General features: G+C 44.8%; 1 protein-coding gene across 2 annotated transcripts in view; it reads left to right on the top strand.

The window, feature by feature from the left end:
- Positions 1 to 11754: 11754 nt before the first annotated feature.
- The window catches only part of AMMECR1 (AMMECR nuclear protein 1), a 276134-nt gene continuing 263848 nt past the window's right edge, over positions 11755 to 24040 (top strand). Inside the window, exon 1 of one of the 2 annotated variants that reach the window (XM_082262925.1) lies at positions 11755 to 11861. The gene's annotated coding sequence lies outside the window, so the exon portion shown is untranslated. Of the gene's footprint in view, positions 12012 to 24040 lie in introns of both variants that reach the window. The other variant, XM_082262926.1, reaches the window with a different exon arrangement.

Here is a 24040-nt window from a genome sequence, read left to right on the forward strand (position 1 = left end):
AGACAAGTGTGTCTTGCCTACAGTCAAGCATGGTGGTGGGAGTGTCATGGTCTGGGGCTGCATGAGTGCTGCCGGCACTGGGGAGCTACAGTTCATTGTGGGAACCATGAATGCCAACGTTCGAACGTGTGTTTCCCGGCGTTTCAAACGCAGAAACGCGGCCGAACGTGACCAAACGTGACCGAACGTGATGAACATACGTTCAGCCACGTTATACGTTTTTTTTCTTCCATTCAAAATCAGGATGATCCGACTTGCGGCACGACTTGCACTGTGAGAATCTTGAGGGGGAACTCCACGCCAAAAATGGGAAAAAAACTGCGTGGGGGTCCCCCCCAGGTTCCTGCATGAATGCTGCTGGCACTGGGGAGCTACAGTTCATTGTGGGAACCATGAATGCCAACATGTACTGTGACATCCTGAAGCAGAGCATGATCCCCTCCCTTCTGAGACTGGGCCACAGGGCAGTATTCCAACATGATAACAAGAGGGGGCGGGGCCTCCCGATGATGTCATCGGGGGCCACGCCCACAATGGCTATATAATAAGCTGCAGAGACCGCCATAATCACCGGAGACATCGTCGCAGGAGGACCGGAGGAAGAAGAAGAGAAGAGCCGAGGGCAAAAGAGCAGAATAGCGGAAAGCAAAGGAGCAGAAGACCAGAAGACCAGGAGAGGGAGAAGACCAGAGCAGAGAAGAACAGATGAAGATTTTTAATAAACTTTCCAAAACGTCTCCTGTTGTTATTTACATACACTGCCTTTTATGGGCTGAATGGGTAGGGGTACAGTGTACCCCATACCCATTCACATAGGGAGGGGGTCCGGGATCTGGGGGGCCCCCTTGTTAAAGGAGGCTTCCAGATTCCGATGAGCCCCCTGCCCGCAGACCCCCACAACCACCGGCCAGGGTTGTGGGGATGAGGCCCTTGTCCTCATCAACATGGGGGAAAGGTGCTTTGGGGTGGGGGGTGCAGAGCTCCCCCTGCCCCAAAGCACCAACACCCCCGCATGTTGAGGGCATGTGGCCTGGTATGGTCTGGGGGGGTGGGGCCGCTCCCTCGTCCCCTCCCCCTTCCTGCCCTACCGGGCTGCATGCTCGGATAAGGGTCTGGTTTGGATTTTCGGGGGGACCCCACGCTGTTTTTTCAGCGTGGGGCTACCCTCAAATTCCATACCAGACCCGAAGGGCCTGGTTTGGAACCTGGGGGGGGACCCCCACGCAGTTTTTTTCCCATTTTTGGCGTGGAGTTCCCCCTCAAGATTCTCACAGCGCAAGTCGCGCCGCAAGTTGGATCATCCCCATAGGGAACCATTGATTTTGAATGGAGGCAGGAAAAACGCTGCTAAAAACAACGTTGCCAAACGTGCAATAACGCAAATGGAAAAAGCTACTGAAAGCACGTTTAACAGCTGCTTTTTCCCGGCGTCAGAACTAGCTTTGCAGCATGTTTTTTCTAACGTCCCGTGTACATGGAGCCTTAACCTCAGCTTCTTTAGCAAGGCAGTGGTCATCTTCGAGGTGTATTTGGGGTTGTTATCATGTTGGAATACTGCTCTGCGGCCCAGTCTCCGAAGAGAGGTGATCATGCTCTGCTTCAGGATGTCACAGTACATGTTGGCATTCATGGTTCCCACAATGAACTGTAGCTCCCCAGTGCCGGCAGCACTCATGCAGGAACCTGGGGGGGACCCCCACGCAGTTTTTTTCCCATTTTTGCATGGAGTTCTCCCTCAAGATTCTCACAGTGCAAGTCGTGCCGCAAGTCGGATCATCCTGATCCGACTTGCGGTGCGACTTCCATTCAAATCAATAGGCTCCCATAGGGAACCATTGATTTTGAATGGAAGAAAAAAAACTTATAACGTGGCTTAACGTTCGGCCGCGTTTCTGCGTTTGAAACGCTGGGAAACACACATTAGAATGCAAATAATTGCGTTCCAAAAAACGTCCCTGAACTCAACTGCCTGCAAATGACTGTAAACGACCCTGTGTACATTGACAGATAAGATAAAATGTAGATGGGTTCAGGGGCTTCTGAAAAAAACGCCCAACTGCTCCTAAACGGCCATTTACAACGTCCCGTGTACATGGAGCCTAAAGGTGATGGACTGGCCAAGCATGTCTCCAGACCTAAACCCTATTGAGCATCTGTGGGCATCCTTAAATGGAAGGCGGAGGAGTGCAAGGTCTCTAACATCCACCAGCTCCGTGATGTCGTCATGGAGGAGTGGAAGAGGAATCCAGTTGTAACCTGTGAGGCTCTGGGGAACGTCATGCCCAAGAGGGTTAAGGCAGTGCTGGAAAATAATGGTGTCCACTAGGGTTGAGCGAACACCTAGATGTCCGTGTTCGACGGGTTCGGCCGAACTTTAAAAAAAAGTCCGGGTCCGTGTCCCGGACTTTTACCGAACTTTTCCCGGACACCGAACCCCATTGAAGTCAATGGGGACCCGAACTTTAAGGCACTAAAATGGCTCTAAAACACCAAAGGAAAGGGCTAGAGTGCTGCAAATGGCAGCAAAACGTAATTAAGAGCATGGCAAGTGCTCTGCAAACAAATGTGGATAGGGAAATAACTTAAAACAACAAAAAAAAACAGAAAAATAAAACAATGTTCTTCTTCATCTCTGAAGGACGAGGCCCATATGGAGTAGGAGGGAGGTTGAGGTGGTGGTGGATGTGGCGGTGACTAGACATATGCCGGTTTTCGGTAATTCGATATATCGCGGTATTGCATAGCCACGGTATTGTTATTGTGGCATTTTTAAAATACCGAGTTTCTCTGTCAAGTCTGCCTGACTTGTGAATTGATACATTTCAGTGAGCTGGATGACTCATTCACTCACTCAGCTAACACCTTTCAGCATTAAGTCTCCTAACTATAAACAAAAATGATTACATTTGTATCTTTTCCTTCCCTCTGCCAGGGAGAAAGGAAGTTTAACCTCTTAAAGACTGGATCTTTTTCTGACACTTGCTGCTTGCAAGTTAAAATCAGTTTTTTTTTTGCTAGAAAAGTACTTAGAACCCCCAAACATTTTATATATTTTTTTAGCAGAGACCCTACAGAATAAAATGGCGATTGTTGTAATATTTTATGTCACACTGTATTTGCGCAGCAGTCTTTCAAACGCAATGATTAGACTTTAATGAATAAAAAAAAAAAAAAAAACGTAACAGTAAAGTTATCCCAATTTTTTTTCTTTTTTGTTACACAGAGAATCGTGAGAGAATCGTGATCTTTATTCCAAGCTAAAAAATCGTGATTCTCATTTTGGCCAGAATCGTGCAGCTCTAATAAATATATATATACACACACACACGCCTAGCAGCCCACATTACATTATTATATAGCCATCAAGCAGTGTCTGGCCTACCTGGTGATGACTGGTCCTGGCGCTCTGATCCGATGGCCTGGTCTTTAAAGGGGCAAATCCTTGCGATCCAGAAGTGGTTAAACCTGCAGGAGGACCGGTGTTTTTATCTATTAATGACTTTACTATTGCTTTAGGCCTGGTTCACATGTATGCGGGTTGGTGGTTCACATGTATGCGGGTTGGCGGTTCACATGTATGCGGGTTGGCGGCCCACATTTGCACAGGCATAGCAGCCCATTGATTTGAACGGGCTGCTATGCCCTCATTTTCCGCAGAAAAAAGGTGCATGCAGCATTTTTTTTAAATTCAGTGGCCTTGAAATCCATCCTGCTTTTGCACCATGCGACTAACCTGCAGTTCCTGCTCTGGCAAGCTTTCTGCATTTTTTGTATACGTGGGCACGGCATTTAAAAATAAACAGTTTGCGTGTGCAGCAACGGCAGGTAAGTCGCATGGTGCAAAAGAAGGATGGATTTCATGGCCACTGCATTTTTTTAAATTCTGCATGCACCTTTTTTCAGCTGAAAACGCAGGCATAGCAGCTCAAGCCCATTCACATCAATGGGCTGCTATGCCTGTGCAAATGTGGGCCCCCAACCCGCATACATGTGAACCAGGCCTAAAGCAATAGTAAAGTCATTAATAGATAAAAACACCGGTCCTCCTGCAGGTTTAACCAATTAATGACTTTACTATTGCTTTAGGCCTGGTTCACATGTATGCGGGTTGGGGGCCCACATTTGCACAGGCATAGCAGCCCATTGATGTGAATGGGCTTGAGCTGCTATGCCTGCGTTTTCAGCTGAAAAAAGGTGCATGCAGAATTTAAAAAAATGCAGTGGCCATGAAATCCATCCTTCTTTTGCACCATGCGACTTACCTGCCGTTGCTGCACACGCAAACTGTTTATTTTTAAATGCCGTGCCCACGTATACAAAAAATGCAGAAAGCTTGCCAGAGCAGGAACTGCAGGTTAGTCGCATGGTGCAAAAGCAGGATGGATTTCAAGGCCACTGAATTTTAAAAAAATGCTGCATGCACCTTTTTTCTGCGGAAAATGAGGGCATAGCAGCCCATTCAAATCAATGGGCTGCTATGCCTGTGCAAATGTGAACCACCAACCCGCATACATGTGAACCAGGCCTAAAGCAATAGTAAAGTAATTTATAAACAACACCTCCTTCAGGTTTAACCACTTCTTGACCACAAGGATTTGCCCTCTTAATGACCAGGCCATCGGATCGGAGCCGAGCGCCAGAACCAGTTATCACCAGTTAGGCCAGACACTGCTTGATGACCTATTTTAGGCCTGGTTCACAGAGTCTGTACTGACTGACTATATAATAATGTGCATAAGTGAACCAAAGCCCCTAAATTCAGCAATGAAATTGAAGTGAGGTGGAAATTTAATAATTTAAATTTAATAATAGAATACCGTGATAATACCGTATACCGTGGCAAAACCTTAATCAATTAATCGCAGCATGAAAATCTGATACCGTCACAAGCCTAGCGGTGACATAGGCGTGCGCACAGGGTGTGCTGGGTGTGCCTGGGCACACCCTAATCACCTAGGGCACATAGCATTGCCAGTGAGGAGATGGGAAAGATCTCCCTGGGACCTGCTCTGCTCTATTTCTCCTTGCCTACAGGTACATGGCCCCGATACATTACTCTCCCTGCTGGCAAACACATGCATGTGTATTTCAACTTTGGGGTGCACACCTTAATGCAATAGGCTGCGCACACCTATGGGCGGTGTAGGTGGAAGCGGCGGTGGAGGAGGACCAGGGCCGGATTAACAGCATCATGGGCTTGGTGCTGAGGATTTTGAAGGGCCTTAAGGGCCGTGCCTTGCCATGCACCCAGAGGAGGAAGGGTGCAGCCATGCATGCCTAATTCAACATGGGATGCTGTCTCTGAAGCCCATAAACACATCCATGCATCGCCAACTGTCCCTCCTTGTCCGGCCTTCACGCTGTGTGGGGAGGTTCTGAGGGTGCTGCCTGGGGAAGCGAGCATAGAAGCCAGACTTCTGTGTTTACAAGTGACAGAAGAGCGGTAACAGTGAATATGGCCAACCCGGGGCCTATATAAAAGGTAGGGGCCTGGAGCTGCAGCTCCAATAGCCCCTACATTAATCTGGCCCTGAGGAGGAGGACGAGGTAGCCAACACTGCTTCTTTTCAAAAATTTTAAATGAGGGTACACCCCAAAAGAGTGAGAAAGAGCAAAAATGGAACAATGGGTGGGTAAGGTCGGTATCCATTGCTATTCTGCATAAGGTACGGAAAAGTCCCGTGGGATCCATGCCTGGTTCATTTTAATGAACGTGAGCTTGTCCACATTGTCTCTGGACAGGCGGCTGCGCTTGTCTGTTATAACGCCCCCAGCCGTGCTAAATACCCGTTCAGATAATACACTGGCTGCAGGGCACGCCAGCACCTCCAAGGCGTAAAGGGCAAGCTCAAGCCATGTGCCCAATTTGGAGACCCAGAAGTTGAAGGGGGCAGACCCGTCATTCACTACATGTAGGCGTGTGCACACATACTGCTCCACCATGTTGGTAAAATGCTGCCTCCTGCTAAGACGTTCCATCTGAGCTGCTGGTGCTGCTGTTTGTTGTGGCGTGCTGACAAAGCTTTTCCACATTTCGGCCATGCTAACCCTGCCTTCTGAGGTGCTGGCGGTGCCCTGGTTGCGTTGGCGACCTCCTCCTCCTCCTCCTCTGCCTTGTGCTTCCACTGTGGCCCCGCTGTCAGATGGGAATGCCAGCAGCATGGCGTCTACCAGCGTGCGCTTGTACTCGCGCATCTTGCGATCGCGCTCCAGTGAGTGAATTAAGGACGGTACGTTGTCCTTGTAACGGGGATCCAGCAGCGTGGCCACCCAGTAATCAGCACAAGTTAGAATGTGGGCAACTCGGCGGTCGTTGTGGAGACACTGCAGCATGTAATCGCTCATGTGTGCCAGGCTGCCCAGAGGCAACGAAAGGCTGTCCTCTGTGGGAGGTGTATCGTCCGTGTCCTCTGTATCCCCCCAGCCACGCACCAGTGATGGCCATGAGCTGGCCTGGGTGCCACCCTGCTGTGAACATGGTTCCATCTCCTCCTCCAGCTCCTCCTCCTCCTCATCCTCCTCATCCTCCAGAACTGTGCCCCTGCTGGACAATTGCGTCCCTGGCGTTTGCGTGTGCAGGAACCCACCCTCGGAGCCCCTTGCGAATGACTGCCCTGAAAGCCTTGGAAATGTTACCTCTTCATCCTCCTCCTCCTCCTCATCCTGTGCCACATCCTCTTCCATCATCGCCCGAATTGTTTTTTCAAGGAGGCATGGAAGTGGGATAGTTAAGCTGAGAACGGCGTCATTGCCACTGGCCATGTTGGTGGAGTACTCAAAACAGCGCAACAAGGCACACAGGTCTCGCATGGAGGCCCAGTTAAATTAAATAGCGGAATAGAAAATATGATCCAAAAAAAGTGTATGTATATCACACGTACACAACCACACTGGGCCCCAATTACTATTGTTTGTACCCCTAAAAGGCTAGATGAGGAGTAGGGGGAGTATGGAACAGGCAGCACCCTCAAACCTTCAGAAGTATGAGATGAACCCCAACAACTTGGAAAGGTGGATCTCTCTCACACGTACCGACACAGACTATCCCGCAATTCAATTGATCCTCAAAGGTTTTTATTGAATAGCGGAATAGGAAATATGATCAAAAAAAGTGTATGTATCTCGCACGTACACAACCACACTAGGCCCCAATTACTATTGTTTGTACCCCTAAAAGGCTAGATGAGGAGTAGGGGGGGTATGGAACAGGCAGCACCCTCAAACCTTCAGAAGTATGAGATGAACCCCAACAACTTGGAAAGGTGGATCTCTCTCACACGTACCGACACAGACTATCCCCCAATTTAACTGATCCCCAAAGGTTTTTGATTAAATAGCGGAATAGAAAATATGATCCAAAAAAAGTGTATGTATATCACACGTACACAACCACACTAGGCCCCAATTACTATTGTTTGTACCCCTAAAAGGCTAGATGAGGAGTAGGGGGGGTATGGAACAGGCAGCACCCTCAAACCTTCAGAAGTATGAGATGAACCCCAACAACTTGGAAAGGTGGATCTCTCTCATACGTACCGACACAGACTATCCCCCAATTTAACTGATCCCCAAAGGTTTTTGATTAAATAGCGGAATAGAAAATATGATCCCAAAAAAGTGTATGTATATCACACGTACACAACCACACTGGGCCCCAATTACTATTGTTTGTACCCCTAAAAGGCTAGATGAGGAGTAGGGGGGAGTATGGAACAGGCAGCACCCTCAAACCTTCAGAAGTATGAGATGAACCCCAACAACTTGGAAAGGTGGATCTCTCTCACACGTACCGACACAGACTATCCCGCAATTCAATTGATCCTCAAAGGTTTTTATTGAATAGCGGAGTAGGAAATATGATCAAAAAAAGTGTATGTATCTCGCACGTACACAACCACACTAGGCCCCAATTACTATTGTTTGTACCCCTAAAAGGCTAGATGAGGAGTAGGGGGGGTATGGAACAGGCAGCACCCTCAAACCTTCAGAAGTATGAGATGAACCCCAACAACTTGGAAAGGTGGATCTCTCTCACACGTACCGACACAGACTATCCCCCAATTTAACTGATCCCCAAAGGTTTTTGATTAAATAGCGGAATAGAAAATATGATCCCAAAAAAGTGTATGTATATCACACGTACACAACCACACTGGGCCCCAATTACTATTGTTTGTACCCCTAAAAGGCTAGATGAGGAGTAGGGGGAGTATGGAACAGGCAGCACCCTCAAACCTTCAGAAGTATGAGATGAACCCCAACAACTTGGAAAGGTGGATCTCTCTCACACGTACCAACACAGACTATCCCCCAATTTAACTGATCCCCAAAGGTTTTTGATTAAATAGCGGAATAGAAAATATGATCCAAAAAAAGTGTATGTATATCACACGTACACAACCACACTAGGCCCCAATTACTATTGTTTGTACCCCTAAAAGGCTAGGAGTAGGGGGAGTATGGAACAGGCAGCACCCTCAAACCTTCAGAAGTATGAGATGAACCCCAACAACTTGGAAAGGTGGATCTCTCTCACACGTACCAACACAGACTATCCCCCAATTTAACTGATCCCCAAAGGTTTTTGATTAAATAGCGGAATAGAAAATATGATCCCAAAAAAGTGTATGTATATCACACGTACACAACCACACTAGGCCCCAATTACTATTGTTTGTACCCCTAAAAGGCTAGGAGTAGGGGGAGTATGGAACAGGCAGCACCCTCAAACCTTCAGAAGTATGAGATGAACCCCAACAACTTGGAAAGGTGGATCTCTCTCACACGTACCAACACAGACTATCCCCCAATTTAACTGATCCCCAAAGGTTTTTGATTAAATAGCGGAATAGAAAATATGATCCCAAAAAAGTGTATGTATATCACACGTACACAACCACACTAGGCCCCAATTACTATTGTTTGTACCCCTAAAAGGCTAGATGAGGAGTAGGGGGAGTATGGAACAGGCAGCACCCTCAAACCTTCAGTATGAGATTGTGTTCACTGTACCCCACAAAGATTGAGTTCACTGCACCCCACAATGATTGTGTTCACTGCACCCCACAAAGATTGTGTTCACTGCACCTCACAAAGATTGTGTTCACTGTACCCCCCAAAGATTGTGTTCACTGCACCCCACAAAGATTCTGTTCACTGTACCCCACAAAGATTGTGTTCACTGCACCCCAAAAAGATTGTGTTCACTGCACCCCAAAAAGGATGTTGTTCACTGCACCCCAAAAAGGATGTTGTTCACTCCACCCCAAAAAGATTGTGTTCACTGCACCCCACAAAGATTGTGTTCACTGCACCCCAAAAAGATTGTGTTCACTGCACCCCAAAAATGATTTTGTTCACTGCACCCCAAAAAGGATTTTGTTCACTGCACCCCAAAAAGGATGTTGTTCACTCCACCCCAAAAAGATTGTGTTCACTGCACCCCAAAAAGATTGTGTTCACTGCACCCCACAAAGGATTTTGTTCACTGCACCCCAAAAAGATTGTGTTCACTGCACCCCAAAAAGGATGTTGTTCACTGCACCCCAAAAAGGATTTTGTTCACTGCACCCCAAAAAGATTGTGTTCACTGCACCCCACAAAGGATTTTGTTCACTGCACCCCACAAAGATTGTGTTCACTGCACACCAAAAAGGATTGTGTTCACTGCACCCCAAAAAGATTTTGTTCACTGCACCCCAAAAAGATTGTGTTCACTGCAGCCCAAAAAGATTGTGTTCACTGCAGCCCAAAAAGATTGTGTTCACTGCAGCCCAAAAAGATTGTGTTCACTGCAGCCCAAAAAGATTGTGTTCACTGCAGCCCAAAAAGATTGTGTTCACTGCAGCTCACACACAGAAAAATGGATGTGGATCACTGACACCTGCCTATCTCCAATCCCACACCACACAGCAATATCGATTGTAGTTTGTAGAACACAGTTTCCCTAAAATTCAGCAGACTCTGTCCCTAACAGGATTGAGAAGAGATCGTAGATCAGGATTGAGTGCAGACCCCACCCCCCACACAGCAATATCGATTGTAGTTTGTAGAAGACACTGACCCTATATAATTCAGCAGACTCTATCCCTAAAATGCCTACAACTCGCCCTGCCTAAACACTCCGACCTGTCCCTCAATTCTATCCGGACACAAATGGTTTTTTCCTGCCTATCTTTCCCTAATCAGCAGCCAGCACGTTGATGTGTGCTCTGTCCCTGAATCTAAGCAGCATAATGACGCCGCTGCGGCTGCCTCGAACTTATAAAGACTTGGTCACATGCTTCAGACGGCCAATCACAGCTACTGAGACATTTGCAGGCATGGCTGGGATGGCTTAAGGCACACCAGTTAAACGATTGTTGATTGGCTGTTGAAAGCCCGCCATGAAAAGAGCGCCAAAGCATGCAAAACCCGGAAATAAAACGACCGAACACGGATTTTTACCCGAACATACAGTAAAGTGTCCGTGTCCGTGTTCGGGTACAAAAAATCCAATTATTCGGTACGAACACGAATAATACAGTCCGTGTTCGCTCAACACTAGTGTCCACACAAAATATTGACACTTTGGGCCCAATTTGAACATTTCCTGTTAGGGGTGTACTCACTTTTGTTGCCAGCAGTATAGACATTAATGGCTGTGTGTTGAGTTATTTTGAGGGGACATCAAATTTACACTGTTATACACACTGTACACTCACTACTTTACATTGTAGCAAAGTGTCATTTCTTCAGTGTTGTCACATGAAAAGATACAATAAAATATTTAAAAAAATGTGAGGGGTGTACTCACTTTTGTGAGATACTGTATGTGTGTGTGTTTGTGTGTGTAAATCCAGGAAGTGAACAGGCAGCAGTTTCAGCTGCTCACAGTAAAATGCAGCCAGACTTGGTGGCTGGAGATTTCTGCAGCATATTTGACAAGTACAGAATCCCAGTATATATAAAATATCATGCAAAGTGGTTGGAGTGAAGCTTCATAATGCCAACAATGTTTTTATTACATATTATGTGAGCAGACTGCCGTTTCTTTTTAAGAAAGTTTCATTGTAATTTTCTTTCAAGATCAAATCAATATTAGTCTGATCCATCTTTGCGGGGCCATAAAATGGCATAGGGCCCATAGGCCGTTGCCTACTCTGCCTATTTGAATCCGGCACTGATCTGGGGCTGGGGTGTGAGCCTCTGCAGGGCACCGGTGACACAGCAGTTTCAATGCTCTGCTGATTACAATACAAAATGCAATAACAGTACACTTTTTTTAATTGTATTAATATGGGTTCCTTTATTACATGTTTGTAAAAGGTGGACTATTACTTTATATAATGTAAGCTTGCAGAGGGTTGCCAGGAGCATTGTAGAACAGGCAGAAAAACTAGTCAAGGCAGCAAAGGTGTCCTCTATGTTTTCCAATGTGGCAGTGAAAGGGTTAGGGGCCCCCGGATGGTCAGATGGATCCCTGTGGTCCTTAGTCCCTGCAGACCGGTGCTGTATGCCTAGCACACACGTGCTGCTGTGTCCCTGGCTCCCCTGCCAGCCCTTTTCTCCTCCGTTTAATCCACACACTCACATCTATAAATTCAGCAATTCTTTCTCAGGTTTCAGCAAGTCATTGGCAGCCGAGCTATTTTTGGGACATTTTTCTCTCTCTCTCGCTCTCTCTCTCTCTGTAGTGCAGATGCAGCTCAGGGAAACGCAGGGAGCATGATAAGAACCCGCAGCTCTATGCATTGTCAGCTCCTCTCCTCTCCTCTTCTGCTTTCCCTTCCTCTCCTCTCCCCCTTCTACAGGCGGCCGCTGGAGCCTCTTCCTCCCGATTCCAGGCTCCTTCATCCGGATTGGCAGACAGCTGCACTACGGTAAGGGCACAGCTCCTTATACTGCAGCCTTTTTTTTTTCTCACGATGGGATCTGTGTGGGGGAGAGCTTGTGTTCTGTGGCCATCTATTCCAAAGCCATCTCTGCTGCCATGGCAGGAACAGGCAGGGTCATCTGATCTCCATCTCTCTGTAAGTGGCTCCATTCCCTTCTATTCTATGTGTGAGTGAGTGACATTTGTATGCAGGGCTTCTCTACATCACAGCTCTGCAATCCTATCAATCCTATGATTGCCTTCTAATTCTTGCATGTCATCTCTAATAATCCATGGATGTCTCATCCTGTCTATCTACCTACAGATCTGTCTGTCTGTCTGTATACAGGGTTTATTATATAGCTGTATCTTCTGCTCCAAACATATGGACCACACAGGCCTGCTTCTAAATCATCTATCTATCTATCTATCTATCTATCTATCTATCTATCTATCTATCTATCTATCTATCTATCTATCTATCTATCTATCTATCTATCTATCTATCTATCTATCTACATCTACTGCTCTTCAAAACTGTATCTAATAGACTCATTTAAAACCACATGTATCTATCGATCTATCTCCATATCTACTATCTATCAATTCATAATTTATTCTGCATTCATCTGTTTTATATACATTTTCTAAATGACATGGTACAATCTATCTGTCTATCTACATGATCAATCAAATATCTGCATCTGCTGCTTCTAATAAATGTACCCAATATCCCCATATAAAACATCTATCTATCTATCTATCTATCTATCTATCTATCTATCTATCTATCTATCTATCTATCTATCTATCTATCTATCTATCTATCTATCTATCTGATCAATCAAATATCTGCATCTGCTGCTTCTAATAAATGTACCAAATATCCCCATATAAAACATCTATCTATCTATCTATCTATCTATCTATCTATCTATCTATCTATCTATCTATCTATCTATCTATCTATCTATCTATCTATCTATCTATCTATCTATCCGGCATTCATCTACTGTTCCATATACAACTTTAACTAGGTAAAATCATATCTATCTATCTATCTATCTATCTATCTATCTATCTATCTATCTATCTATCTATCTATCTATCTATCTATCTATCTATCTATCTATCGATCGATCTATCTATCTACATTATCCATCATGAATCTGCATCTGCTGCTTCTAATAAAAGGGCCCATATAAAAATAATTCTATCTATCTATATTTTATCTATGGTCTATGGCAATTTCAATATGCAAAATGCTTTTGGGCCTCAGGTGATGCGCTGGTTAATAGCCCGGGAACCCTCTCACTTATTCTGCACCGGGCTCGAAGCATGCCATTATTTATAGTCAGCTAATAGCGGAACCTATAGTCCGAGGGGCTATGTGTGAAGTATGAAGTGCATGACGCAGCACTGCGTGGTAGACACGGAACCCCAATGATGAGTCCTGTACAGTATCCTGGCACTACCCCACAGTCACATACTGCAAGCCTGAGGGAATGTGCCAAGGCAGACTGTAGATGTGTGAAAATGCTCATTGAAGCAGCCAGAGATGTCTTAGCAGTGATGCCTCCAGGTAAAATGGGGCTTCCTTCCATTTCTCTGGGAAATCACAGCCTAATGAATCAGCAGTGTTATCACTATCATCCTTTCACTCCTCGGGCGAGGAGAACTGTTCTCCCCATACAGCTAGGCCCTGTGCAGTGTGTTGCTGTAAGCAGCCTCACCACTTGGCTTTGTTTAAATAAATGATTCTAAAAATTGACACACTTACCAGCTCGTTCTAATCAAGAAGTCGGTCATTTGCCTATGCAGGTCACAAGTCAGTCGGTCAGGCTGGGAAAGGGACATTAATGATGTGCAGTTACCATTAGGGTCCAATCAGATTTCAGTTTACAGTAGGCAGATCAGCTAAAGATGGACTGATTGGTTAATACCTACCAGGGATGGCATGCTCTTCCATTTACTAAATATTTTTGAATATTCCACAACATAATTCCTAATCATGTTTAACAAGTAGAAATATATATTTACATTTATATTATTTACAAGTGCATGAGCAAAGTGAATGGTGCAGTTATAACATTTGCAAATACTGTACTGTATATATTGAACCATATTAAATGTCATATAAGTAATGTTATCTCCAGTATCTAAAGTCAAATATTTATTGTTTTTTGGATTCAATAGAGTTGTGAGGGATTAGAACTCATGCCAAGTTTTTATTGTGTCCCCTGATAGTGAAATGCACACTGTTTGTGCTGGATCAGCACTTTCCTGAGATTAAGGCTGGGTTCACACTGATGCAGCTGCGGGTCACAGAAGGGGTCTGGTGTGTCCCTATTCACCAATTCAGGGATAAATCAGGTCAGAATTTTTGCCTGAATTCACACCTGAAACTGAGCCAAAGACGCACAGGACCTTTTTCCACTTCAGACCGCGGCCACCCTGGGGGTATGTGAACCAGCTCTATTGAGAGATGGTCACACTCTCCTGTTCTGCGAATTGGATGCAGGGAAACCTGCAACCAATTCGCATCAGCATGAACTCAGCCTAAGGGCTCTTTCACACGGTCCGCCTCCGCAGGCGGATCCGTGTTGCTCAGCGGGGATCGATCCGCGATCCCCGCTGAGCCAGGCGGATGACAGCTCCGTTTCCGCTTGCAGAGCGGAGAGGGAGGTGTCTCAGCACCCGCTGCCCTCTATGGGGGATCAGAGGAGAGCGGACCGCTTGTCCTCTCTCATCAGATCCGCTCCGATTACTGAACGGATGGAAAAATAGGGTTTCCATCCGTCCAGATTTCAGCACAGGATCGGATGCGGATGGCAGCAGGTGTCAGCGGAGGTGAGGAGAGCTGCATGGAGGATCCGATCAGATCCGCCTAAAAAACTGACAGGCGGATCTGATCGGAACGCCCGTGTGAAAGAGCCCTTAAAGTGATGGGATAATCCAAAATATTGAGTTGTCCCCAGAAGAAGAATGAAGGGACATTTTCCAATGCTGACAACTGTCTAGTAGGGGCTTTCCCTGTACTTCCTCTTCTGTCTACAGTACAGGAAGTTAAAGCATAGCTAAACTCCAAAATGGAATATTAATAGATTGCATCTTACCAATCCTTAGATGTGATGGTTGCTTTGGTTTTCTGTTATTTTTTCCTCTTTATTTTCACCAGGTGCTCTGGCCAGTAACACCCTTCTTGCCTTAGGGTGACTCTTTTATCTATGAAGGAGCACCAGAGACACCCTTGGATAGCACCATCGTCTGGAGAAGGTAGTGTTAGATAGACTAGTGGATAAATGGATTTTACATCTAAAACAAACTAAAGTCTAAAGCCCCGTACACACGTACCGATTGTCGGCCGTAAATATTCGGCCGACGAGCGATCGGCCGATTGTAGGCTTGTTAGTATGATGCTTCCGACAGCGCATTTTCGGCCGAACAGAATCTGTCGTGCATGCATTAAAATTTTTGTTGGCCAACACCAGAACGGCCGATTGTTCGCCAGTCAGTACAGATTTCGGCCGACAGACAGCAGATTAGCAAGACTGGGCATGCTCAGAAAAGAAAATAGACAAGGAAAGTTAACCATCACATGACATCACTTCTGCAGTCGGCTGTTGTTGGCCGACAAAATTCGTGTGCAGTTTTATGCAGTTTTCAACAGACACGACAGCCCTGGACAAAAGACTGCCGATCGTTCGGCCGACGATCAGTACGTGTGTATGAGGCTTAACTCCAGCGAACTATTTTTAAGCAGTTACAGAAAGAAGTTTTTTTTCCTTTTGGAAAAAAGGGTTTTGTATAAATGAATAGAAGCTGACTATCCTAAACACATCTGTCGTTTGTCTCAACCCATTAACTGCCACTTTTGCTGGACAGAATTAATAACAGAATTACTGGCAGCATCCCCAGGCTAAAAAAAAAAAAAGGAAGAAAGAAAAAATCCCAAAAAAAAAGGAAAACTAGTGCTGCAACCATATTTCATGCTTGCTAAGCTGCAATATATTAGTTTTTGTTTTTTGATACACTTTAAGGGAAATCTCCCCAATGGGACACAGATGTCAGAAATCATGACAGCAATGTTGTCCATTATCTACCCTATCCAAAATGAAAAAAACTATTTGGCTTTGAATACAATTTGCCCAGTTGTGTTGAATGGTTAACATTTAGAGGTACTGGTTGAAAATATTTACCAGCAAGCTAAAAAATGTCATGATGTTGGAGGTTTGAAGACCCTGAAATCTTCATGGCTAATCCTTATACTGCAAACTTCAAATAAAAGAAGAGTTTAGAGCTTTGGGTTTTTATTTTGTAAGTTTGAAAATCATGAGATGAAAAATAAATTGCGTTGGCAGCAGTCCACTCCTTGTGGCTATACAGTGTTTAGTGATTGTGTAAAAATAGAAGAATGTTGAATCTCTTAAATCTAGTTAAAGATTCTAACCCTTGCATGGCTTAGCTCAGGGCTCGACAAACCCCAGGCGCCAGGTCGCATTGGCGCCTAGAATCAGCGGCCTGGCATCTGGGCTAGACTTCAACAGGTGTCTTGTCCCCATGTGGCCCCCCACGGGTGCGTGGACTAAGATCCCGTGCCGCCAGGTAATTGAGGCCATGGCTTTGCGGCCTGCTGGAGCGAGATGCACAGCTCGCTCTGTTGACTGAGTGTATTCCCTTAGGTTGTTTTCACTGGCAGGGGAACTGGAGCCCTCTTCTGGTGGCCGGGGTTGTGAAAAGCAGTCGCTGACGACCCTGAGGGCTTCCCCTGCCTACTCTCACTGTCCGACAGCAGGAAAGAGGTTGAAGGTGTTGCGGGTGCCCTTTCCATAACGGCGAGTGGACAGGGAGTGTGGGGCAGGCCTAGGTTTACCTCTCTTTACCACACATCATGGGTAAAGCAGACCCTACATTTTGGAGTTTAAAGTATATAAAATCCTTAGATTTTTAAGCACTTTCAGCAGCTGATTTAATCACTTAGGCCTCATTCAAATGGGGCATATGCATCGGTGCCCCGTGTGCATTCAAGGGTGTGCATCCGTACCTGCATGTGCAGTATCCCAATTAACAGCTATGGAACTGCCTGCACAGGGATAAACGGAACACTTGCACGTCTCTATACCAGTGTTTCTCAACCTTTTTCAGTCGAGGCAACCTTTAAAATTATAGACAATCTCTAGGCACCCTTAAAAAATGTGGAGAGTCTTGAGGCACCCTATTAAAAAATATAGAAAAATATTCTGATAGTTTTACATAATGCAACAACATCCACACGTAGGTCACCCAAAGTTAGAAGTGATTTTTTCTTCCAAAGCAAATAAATTTTTGCACACTGGTACTGACTGGTATTCCAATGTTTCTCTTCTCCCTCGATTTCTCTCCATCAGTCAGCTATTGTCACCGCAGTGTTGAGGGAGAGGGGCAGAGGAGGGTCAGACAAGGACATCCTCCTTATCAACTGATGACATCATTGGTTTTTAGGATGCCAGTGTCTAGAAAGTCGTAATGGTGCATAATGAAAACCTGTGGCTTTGTGTAAATTAAAGGCAGGCTTCATCAACCTGCTGTCCTGTATACAATTTTTAGGCATTTTGCCAGGGCACCCCTAAAGAAGCCTCAAGGCACCTTGGTTGAAAAAGGCTGTTGTATACGGATACAAAACAAAACCAGAAAAATTCCCAACTCAACTCACCAACCAGTCAGCTTAACAACCGAATTACCTGTCTAACAATATGCGTTAAAAACAGGGGTTTAGTTAGCACACATTAGCAAACGCATGCGTTAGCTGCAAGGCCACTTCACTGTACCCTGTATTACCTGCAGTCCTAACTCCTGTAAATATATGAGAATCTCCACAGTGGAAGCACATGCATTCTAATGGATAGATAGAGGGCGGGTGGGCTTAGAGTTAGCCCAGTCCTCCTTAAAGGCACAGGGGCACCCTGGGCGCCCAGCACATAGCGCAATAGCAGCAAAGGCTTCCAGTGTGTCCCCGCACCAGTATACATCAACAACAAACAAAATGGCCCCTGCCTCCATTTATAACTTGCCTTCATATCAAGGAGCACATGGAAGGTCTGCGCGTGCAAAACAAAACCAGAAGAATTCCCAGCTCAAATTACCAACCAATCTGCTTAACAACAGAATTAACCTGTCTAACAATATGCGTTAAAAACAGGGGTTTAGTAAGCACACATTTGCAAATGCATGCGTACGCTGCAAAGCCTCTTCATGGCACCCTTTATTACCTGCAGTCCTAACTCCTGTAAATTTATGAGAGTCTCCACAATGTAAGCACATGCATTCTATTGGATAGATAGAGGGCAGGTGGGCCTAGGGGTAGCCCAGTCCTTCTTAAAGGCACAGGGGCACCCTGGACGCCCAGCACATAGCACAATGGCAGCAAAGATGTCCAATGTGTCCCCTCACCAGTATACATTAACAACAAACAAAATGGCCCCTGCCCAATCTATAACTGGCCTTCACAGCTAGGAGCACAAGGAAGGGCTGCACATGCAAAACAAAACCATAAAAATTCCCAGCTTAACTCACCAACCAGTCTTCTTAAGAACCGAATTAACCTGTCTAACAATTTGCATTAAAAACAGAGGTTTAGTTAGCACACATTTCCAAACACATGCGTACTCTAAAAGGCCACTTTATGGCACCCAGTATTACCTGCAGTCCTAACTCCTGTAAATTTATGAGAGTCTCCACAATAAAAGCACATGCATTCTAATGGATAGATAGAGGGCAGGTAGTCCTCCTTAAAGGCACAGGGGCACCCTGGACACCCAGCACATAGCACAATGGCAGCAAAGGCGTCCAGTGTGTCTCCTCACCAGTATACATAAAAAAAAGGCCCCTGCCCCCATCTATAACTGGCCTTCACAGCAAGGAGCACATGGAAGGAGCGTGTATGCAAAACAAAACCAGAAAAATTCCTAGCTCAACTCATCAACCAGTGTGCTTAACATCCAAATTACCATGGCCCTCATGGCCCCGGATATAGACGGCCCTCACACTGGGCACAGATGCATACGCCCCATGTAAAATGAGGCCTTACTGAGTATTCAGCTTCCTAATCTTTTATTCCTAGGTTGTGTTCCAGTTTACTTTGGTGCTATGACTGCAGATCCAGGTTTCCTGTTTCAGGATGGATTCTTTCTCTTGCAGCATCCTATGGAGCCACCCTTGCATGTAGGGACTAGAATTGTCTCCCTGTATTGTGTAAATCCATAGAAACACACAGCCCTTCAGCCTAGAATGGCAAGACACTCCTCTGCTCCTTCCTCATCCTCCCCCCTCTCTTTTTCAAACAAACTGACTCCAGACTAAACTGTCCACTGTTAAATTCAAACTCTGGGAAATATTAAACGTCCTCCTTGCAGTGGGGCTGCGCCAGCACTGCAAGAGCTAATTGCTTGTTTAGGTCCAGGGGAGGATAAAAGCATTTTGCTTACCCGATCCTCCACTCCCTAAACAGATGGCACTTCCCCATGCTCCAGTGGGGGACTGTTCCCTGGCATCATCACTTCCAATGCAGCTCCGGCTCCCCTGTGTCAGTGAGCGGCAGCTACAGGGGAGAGGAGGGAGCATTTACATCGCCTGGGACATGGGAGCCCATGGGTAACGTCAGGGCTCCCAGAATTCCCAGGCATTGTTGAACACTCCCTGCTGTCCCTTGCAATGGCAGCTTGCTAGCGAAAGGATCACGTGACCGGACCGACACAGACTAAAAAAAAAGGTAAGTATACACATCTTTGTTACACAGGTTCGTAGAATAGGTAGTTGGGTGGAGGAGGGGTAACGTTTTTAGGACTAGCTAGTGTTAGCCTGGAATTCTACTTCAACTACTTGATTTATAAACATAGAAACACAGCTGGATTTATGTCAGTAAAGCATATATTCTTCATTACCCTCACTCTTCCACTACCCACGCTTTTCACAGTGAACATCAGATAAAGTAACAGCTGACTCTTTATATGTTTATTTTTGTGCTTGGTGCTATATATGGCCCAGTATAAATCTGGGAATTGAAATGTTAAATTCATTCTAGGATATTAATTGATTTTTTTTTATGGACTGCAAAAAATGTTTTTGTGGAACAAAGTACTCATTAAGCTGTGGGTGATTATTTGCACAAAGCTAAAATTCTGGACACACAATGCAAAAGTCCTATGCATCCATTGCACATACTGTATCTCTTCTATGCCTCGCCACGATTATATGGATTTACACGGTAGCACATTATATCATGATTACAGGTCAATAATTCATGTAGTAGAGTCAGAAAAGGTGAATGATCTGCGTCTAAAAAAATGTTGATATCAATGGAACCCAGTCAGCAGCAAAACACATTTTTCTGCAACATATTGCAATGCACTTGCTCAGTGTGTGGCGCATTGCGATGCTGTGCATTGTAAATGGCACTTCAATACATTTTATTGGAATGACAACTCACTGCATGCACACGCACAATGCAAACCTGGTGTTGTAGTGTGCTGCCTTGCCAAAAAAGGCTCACATAAGTGTTTTCCCCAGTTGCGGTGCCTTGGTGGCCCATTCATAATCAATAGGCTGCCTGAACACAGTGTATGTTAAAACTTGCCATAACGCATGTTAACATGCAATGGAACACTTAAATGGGTGTAAATGAGCACATTTCTTACAATGGAAAGCTTTTTCTTCTACATGTTTCCTGTAAACATAGGGGTTCTTTGATAAGTCCAAAAACAAAAGAATCTCTACCATTTCTTAATTTGTCAAACACTCACAATACACCTGGTTGCCAGAGGCCTTGTCATTTTTGGCAAGACTGTAAGTGAAATAAAAAATACAAAATAAATGTAATCAGTTCCTTGACTTTAAAGACCATTTCACACAGACACCAAAGGGGCAGTAAAAACAAGTATTTGATCCGCTTTTCCAGAACTCCTCCAACCTCCAATCAAAATCCTAATATTGCAGCTGGACAGGGTGGTACATATGCCACCAAATTCATATATATGCATCAAATTTATCTCAGCTTGCAGAGTTTAACAGGCTGTACCTCCTGTGAAACTCACCCATGGAGGTCAATAGAACCACGTTGAGCCGCAGAACCGCAACTGCAAAATCACCATTGAGATATTAAAAAAAAAAAAAAAACAGGCATTCAGGAGGCGACAGGCAGAATCTCTGGCAGCCTGTGCTCTACCGCCTTCTGATAGGCCATCCACCACAGATCACTTTTCAAAGGAAAAAACTGCTTACTTTGCAGCCCCTCCCATTTCTAGCTTGTGGAATCAGCAGTCTTTCAAAAATTTATGGCCTGTGCCGCACCATAATGACAGGTACCAAGCCCTCATTATTTTACCCAAAAGGCCACCCCTCCCCTCCATCCACATGTGGAAGGTAATGTGTCTGCATCACTGGACCATGCTGTCAGCAGCAGGGTACACATAACCACAGATAAATGGTCCAATAGGCGTGGTCAGGGATGCCACTCATCCTTTGCGTTTGCGGTACACTGGGTAAATCTTTCGGTGGCTGGAAAGAATGCAGGATGGGGAACACTGCTGAAGCTGACTAAGATGCCACATCATGTCTGATAGTGACATTTACCTGTGCCCCCTTATCCTCACTGACCTCAGCCTATGACTCCTCAAAAACTAGCAATCTCCTCTAAGCAACCAAAAGCATATGCAACATGTTGTGTTGCAGCTTGTATTCCCAGGGCACAGGAACAACACCGTGTGAGAGCTGTCAGCTGGCTGCCCCAACACCATCTTCAGCTAAGCAAGGTCATGTGTGACAACAGCACTAAGCTGCAGGTCGCTTGCTGTCTGGAGAAATAATCCCACATCCACCCTGGCTTGCACATGTCCTCAACCTGTCGGTGCAGTGGTTCAGTGAGGACCAAATCCCTTTCACTAAAATTGACAAGTCCTAAATTACCATTTGGTACAAATCCCCTGTTGCTGATACTACAGGCTAAAAGTTTAATTGTCATTGCCCCCCCCCCCCCCAAATAATACCTGCCACCATTACCCACCAAAACCACTGCTTCTGGCATATTCTCGCACTCCAGCAGTCTAAAGGTGAAACACATTTAGAGTTGATTTACCAAAACCTGGTGCAGCTGTGCATAGTAGCCAATCCGCTTCTAACGTCAGCTTGTTCACTTGAGCTTTGACAAAAAACCTAAAAGTTGATTGGTTTATATGCGTAGCTGCACCAGGTTTTTCACCCTCCAGTTTTAGTAAATCAACCCCAATGTCCAGGTCTGAACGTCAGCTGCCAAATTTCAAATATTTTCTAAAAGAAAGTACTATATTGCGCCTTATTGTTTGCGACCTGTTTTTAAGCTCCAGCACTAAAATATATTTGAGGATACTGTCTCTCAGATAATATACTCTGTTTATCTTAAGATAAAACCTTTCTCGTCTCTACCTCTTATATACTGTATATGCTGTCCAGCCACTGATCAATATTTGTAGCAATTGTCAGATAATACATTCAATTTTTTTTGGCATAAAAAACCCTGCCTCATCTTTTTCTCTTATATCGCAGCCTAACGAAGCTGCTTACATACTGTCCAGCACACTGAATGATATTTGTGGCTATTGTCTCTAAGGGTAATACATTCTAATTTTTCAAGTTTCAAATTTTTGTTGATTTTAAGAGGTTTGGCAACTGTGTAGCCACATGGGGGAAAAAGTTCAAAGCATACAGTATTAAAGACCCTAATGGAAAAAAACAGCAGATTAGTGTCTAGGGCCAATATCCAAAGTCACTGGTTGCTCACCTTCTGAAGAGTAGTTTAGCATGGGTGGCTAAACTAGTCTTTGACAGAAGGGTAGAGGACAAAGGTTTGGAAGGAGAGATAAAAAAGAGGAGAAGGGTGAAGAAAATGATAGAAGAAGGAGGAGGAGGGGAACACCACTAAGTGAAGGGGGAAGAGAGGGCAAACCTCGGGAGGAGTAAGATCAAAAGGAACTGGGGATTCCCTCCTGTGGCTCATGTCTAAAATAGAGAGATGAACTTTATATAGCCAAGGTTAGACGGATTTATGCTCTGTTCACACCTGAGCAGAGTGAATTTCAGGCAATTTTATTTAAGAGTTTTTGAGTGTTTTTGCAAGCATTTTTCAGCTTCGGGCATTTTTGTTTAGCCAATAGAAAGAACTAGGAGGAAATTAGGGGTGAAGAGCTGATGTTTGAGCAGAAAATGTGGGATAAAACACTCTAGTGACACTTTTTTAGGCATTTCTATTGAAGTCTATGGGATAAAAAATGAAGCTTATGTACTTTTTTGAGTGACAGGCATTTTGCTTCAGGCGAAAGAGCGCTCATATGTGAACAGGGGCCATTGAAATAAATGGGATTTGGCTCGTTAAGAGCTTTAGATCTACCAGCTTCATACAGAAAATCGCTCAGGTGTGAATGGGGCCTTAGGGATTGAAGAGCATAAGTAAGTAAGTAAGCCAGTTTTGCAGAAACAGACTGAGAATCCTGAAGAATACTGGACATCTTCTCGTTATTTTCAAGCTCAGGCTATGGTTTGTTTGCCTGCTAAGAAATGAAAGGTGGCATTTAAATGGCAGTAACACAACATACATCTTAAAGAGCATCTCTCATGCATGTAATTTAAATGATTGGTCCTTTTCCCATGTGGCCATTGAAGGCACATTAAAAGAAAATTTTCATGATCTGGATTTTTTAATTTTTTTTATGCTTGGTAAATGTCTCCATGGCAGTGCCCAGCTACCCATACCCTTTTTGCGTTGAAAATTGTATAACTTTGGCATCAAGATTCACCCCCACAAACTTTAATGGAAAGCGCTGCTAAGTTTGGGTTTCGTTAACTACTTCTCTGCAGTCGTACATTTTTGAAACTACTGTATCTTTGCACAACCTTTGCATTGTTTTGACCCATTATTTTTACAGACAGTAACCCATAGCTTGCTAGTGTCTCTCTGTTGGAAGCACAGTCATTTTTTTTCACTGAAACCTCTGTTTTTTGTTCTTCTTTCCTCATATATCTCTGTTCTAGGCTCTATTTAATGAGTAAATACACAGTTTAGATGTGAAAAGTGTTTATACTGCACCCACACTTTCATCCAATCTTCAAATTATTGCATTGGGTATTGTTAAAGGTAGTATAAAGAAAATATTGCACTGGGTATTGTTCAACAGCAGTTTT

Source organism: Pelophylax lessonae, assembly GCF_965119305.1.
Source record: "Pelophylax lessonae genome assembly, chromosome: 7".
Lineage (NCBI taxonomy): Eukaryota > Metazoa > Chordata > Amphibia > Anura > Ranidae > Pelophylax > Pelophylax lessonae.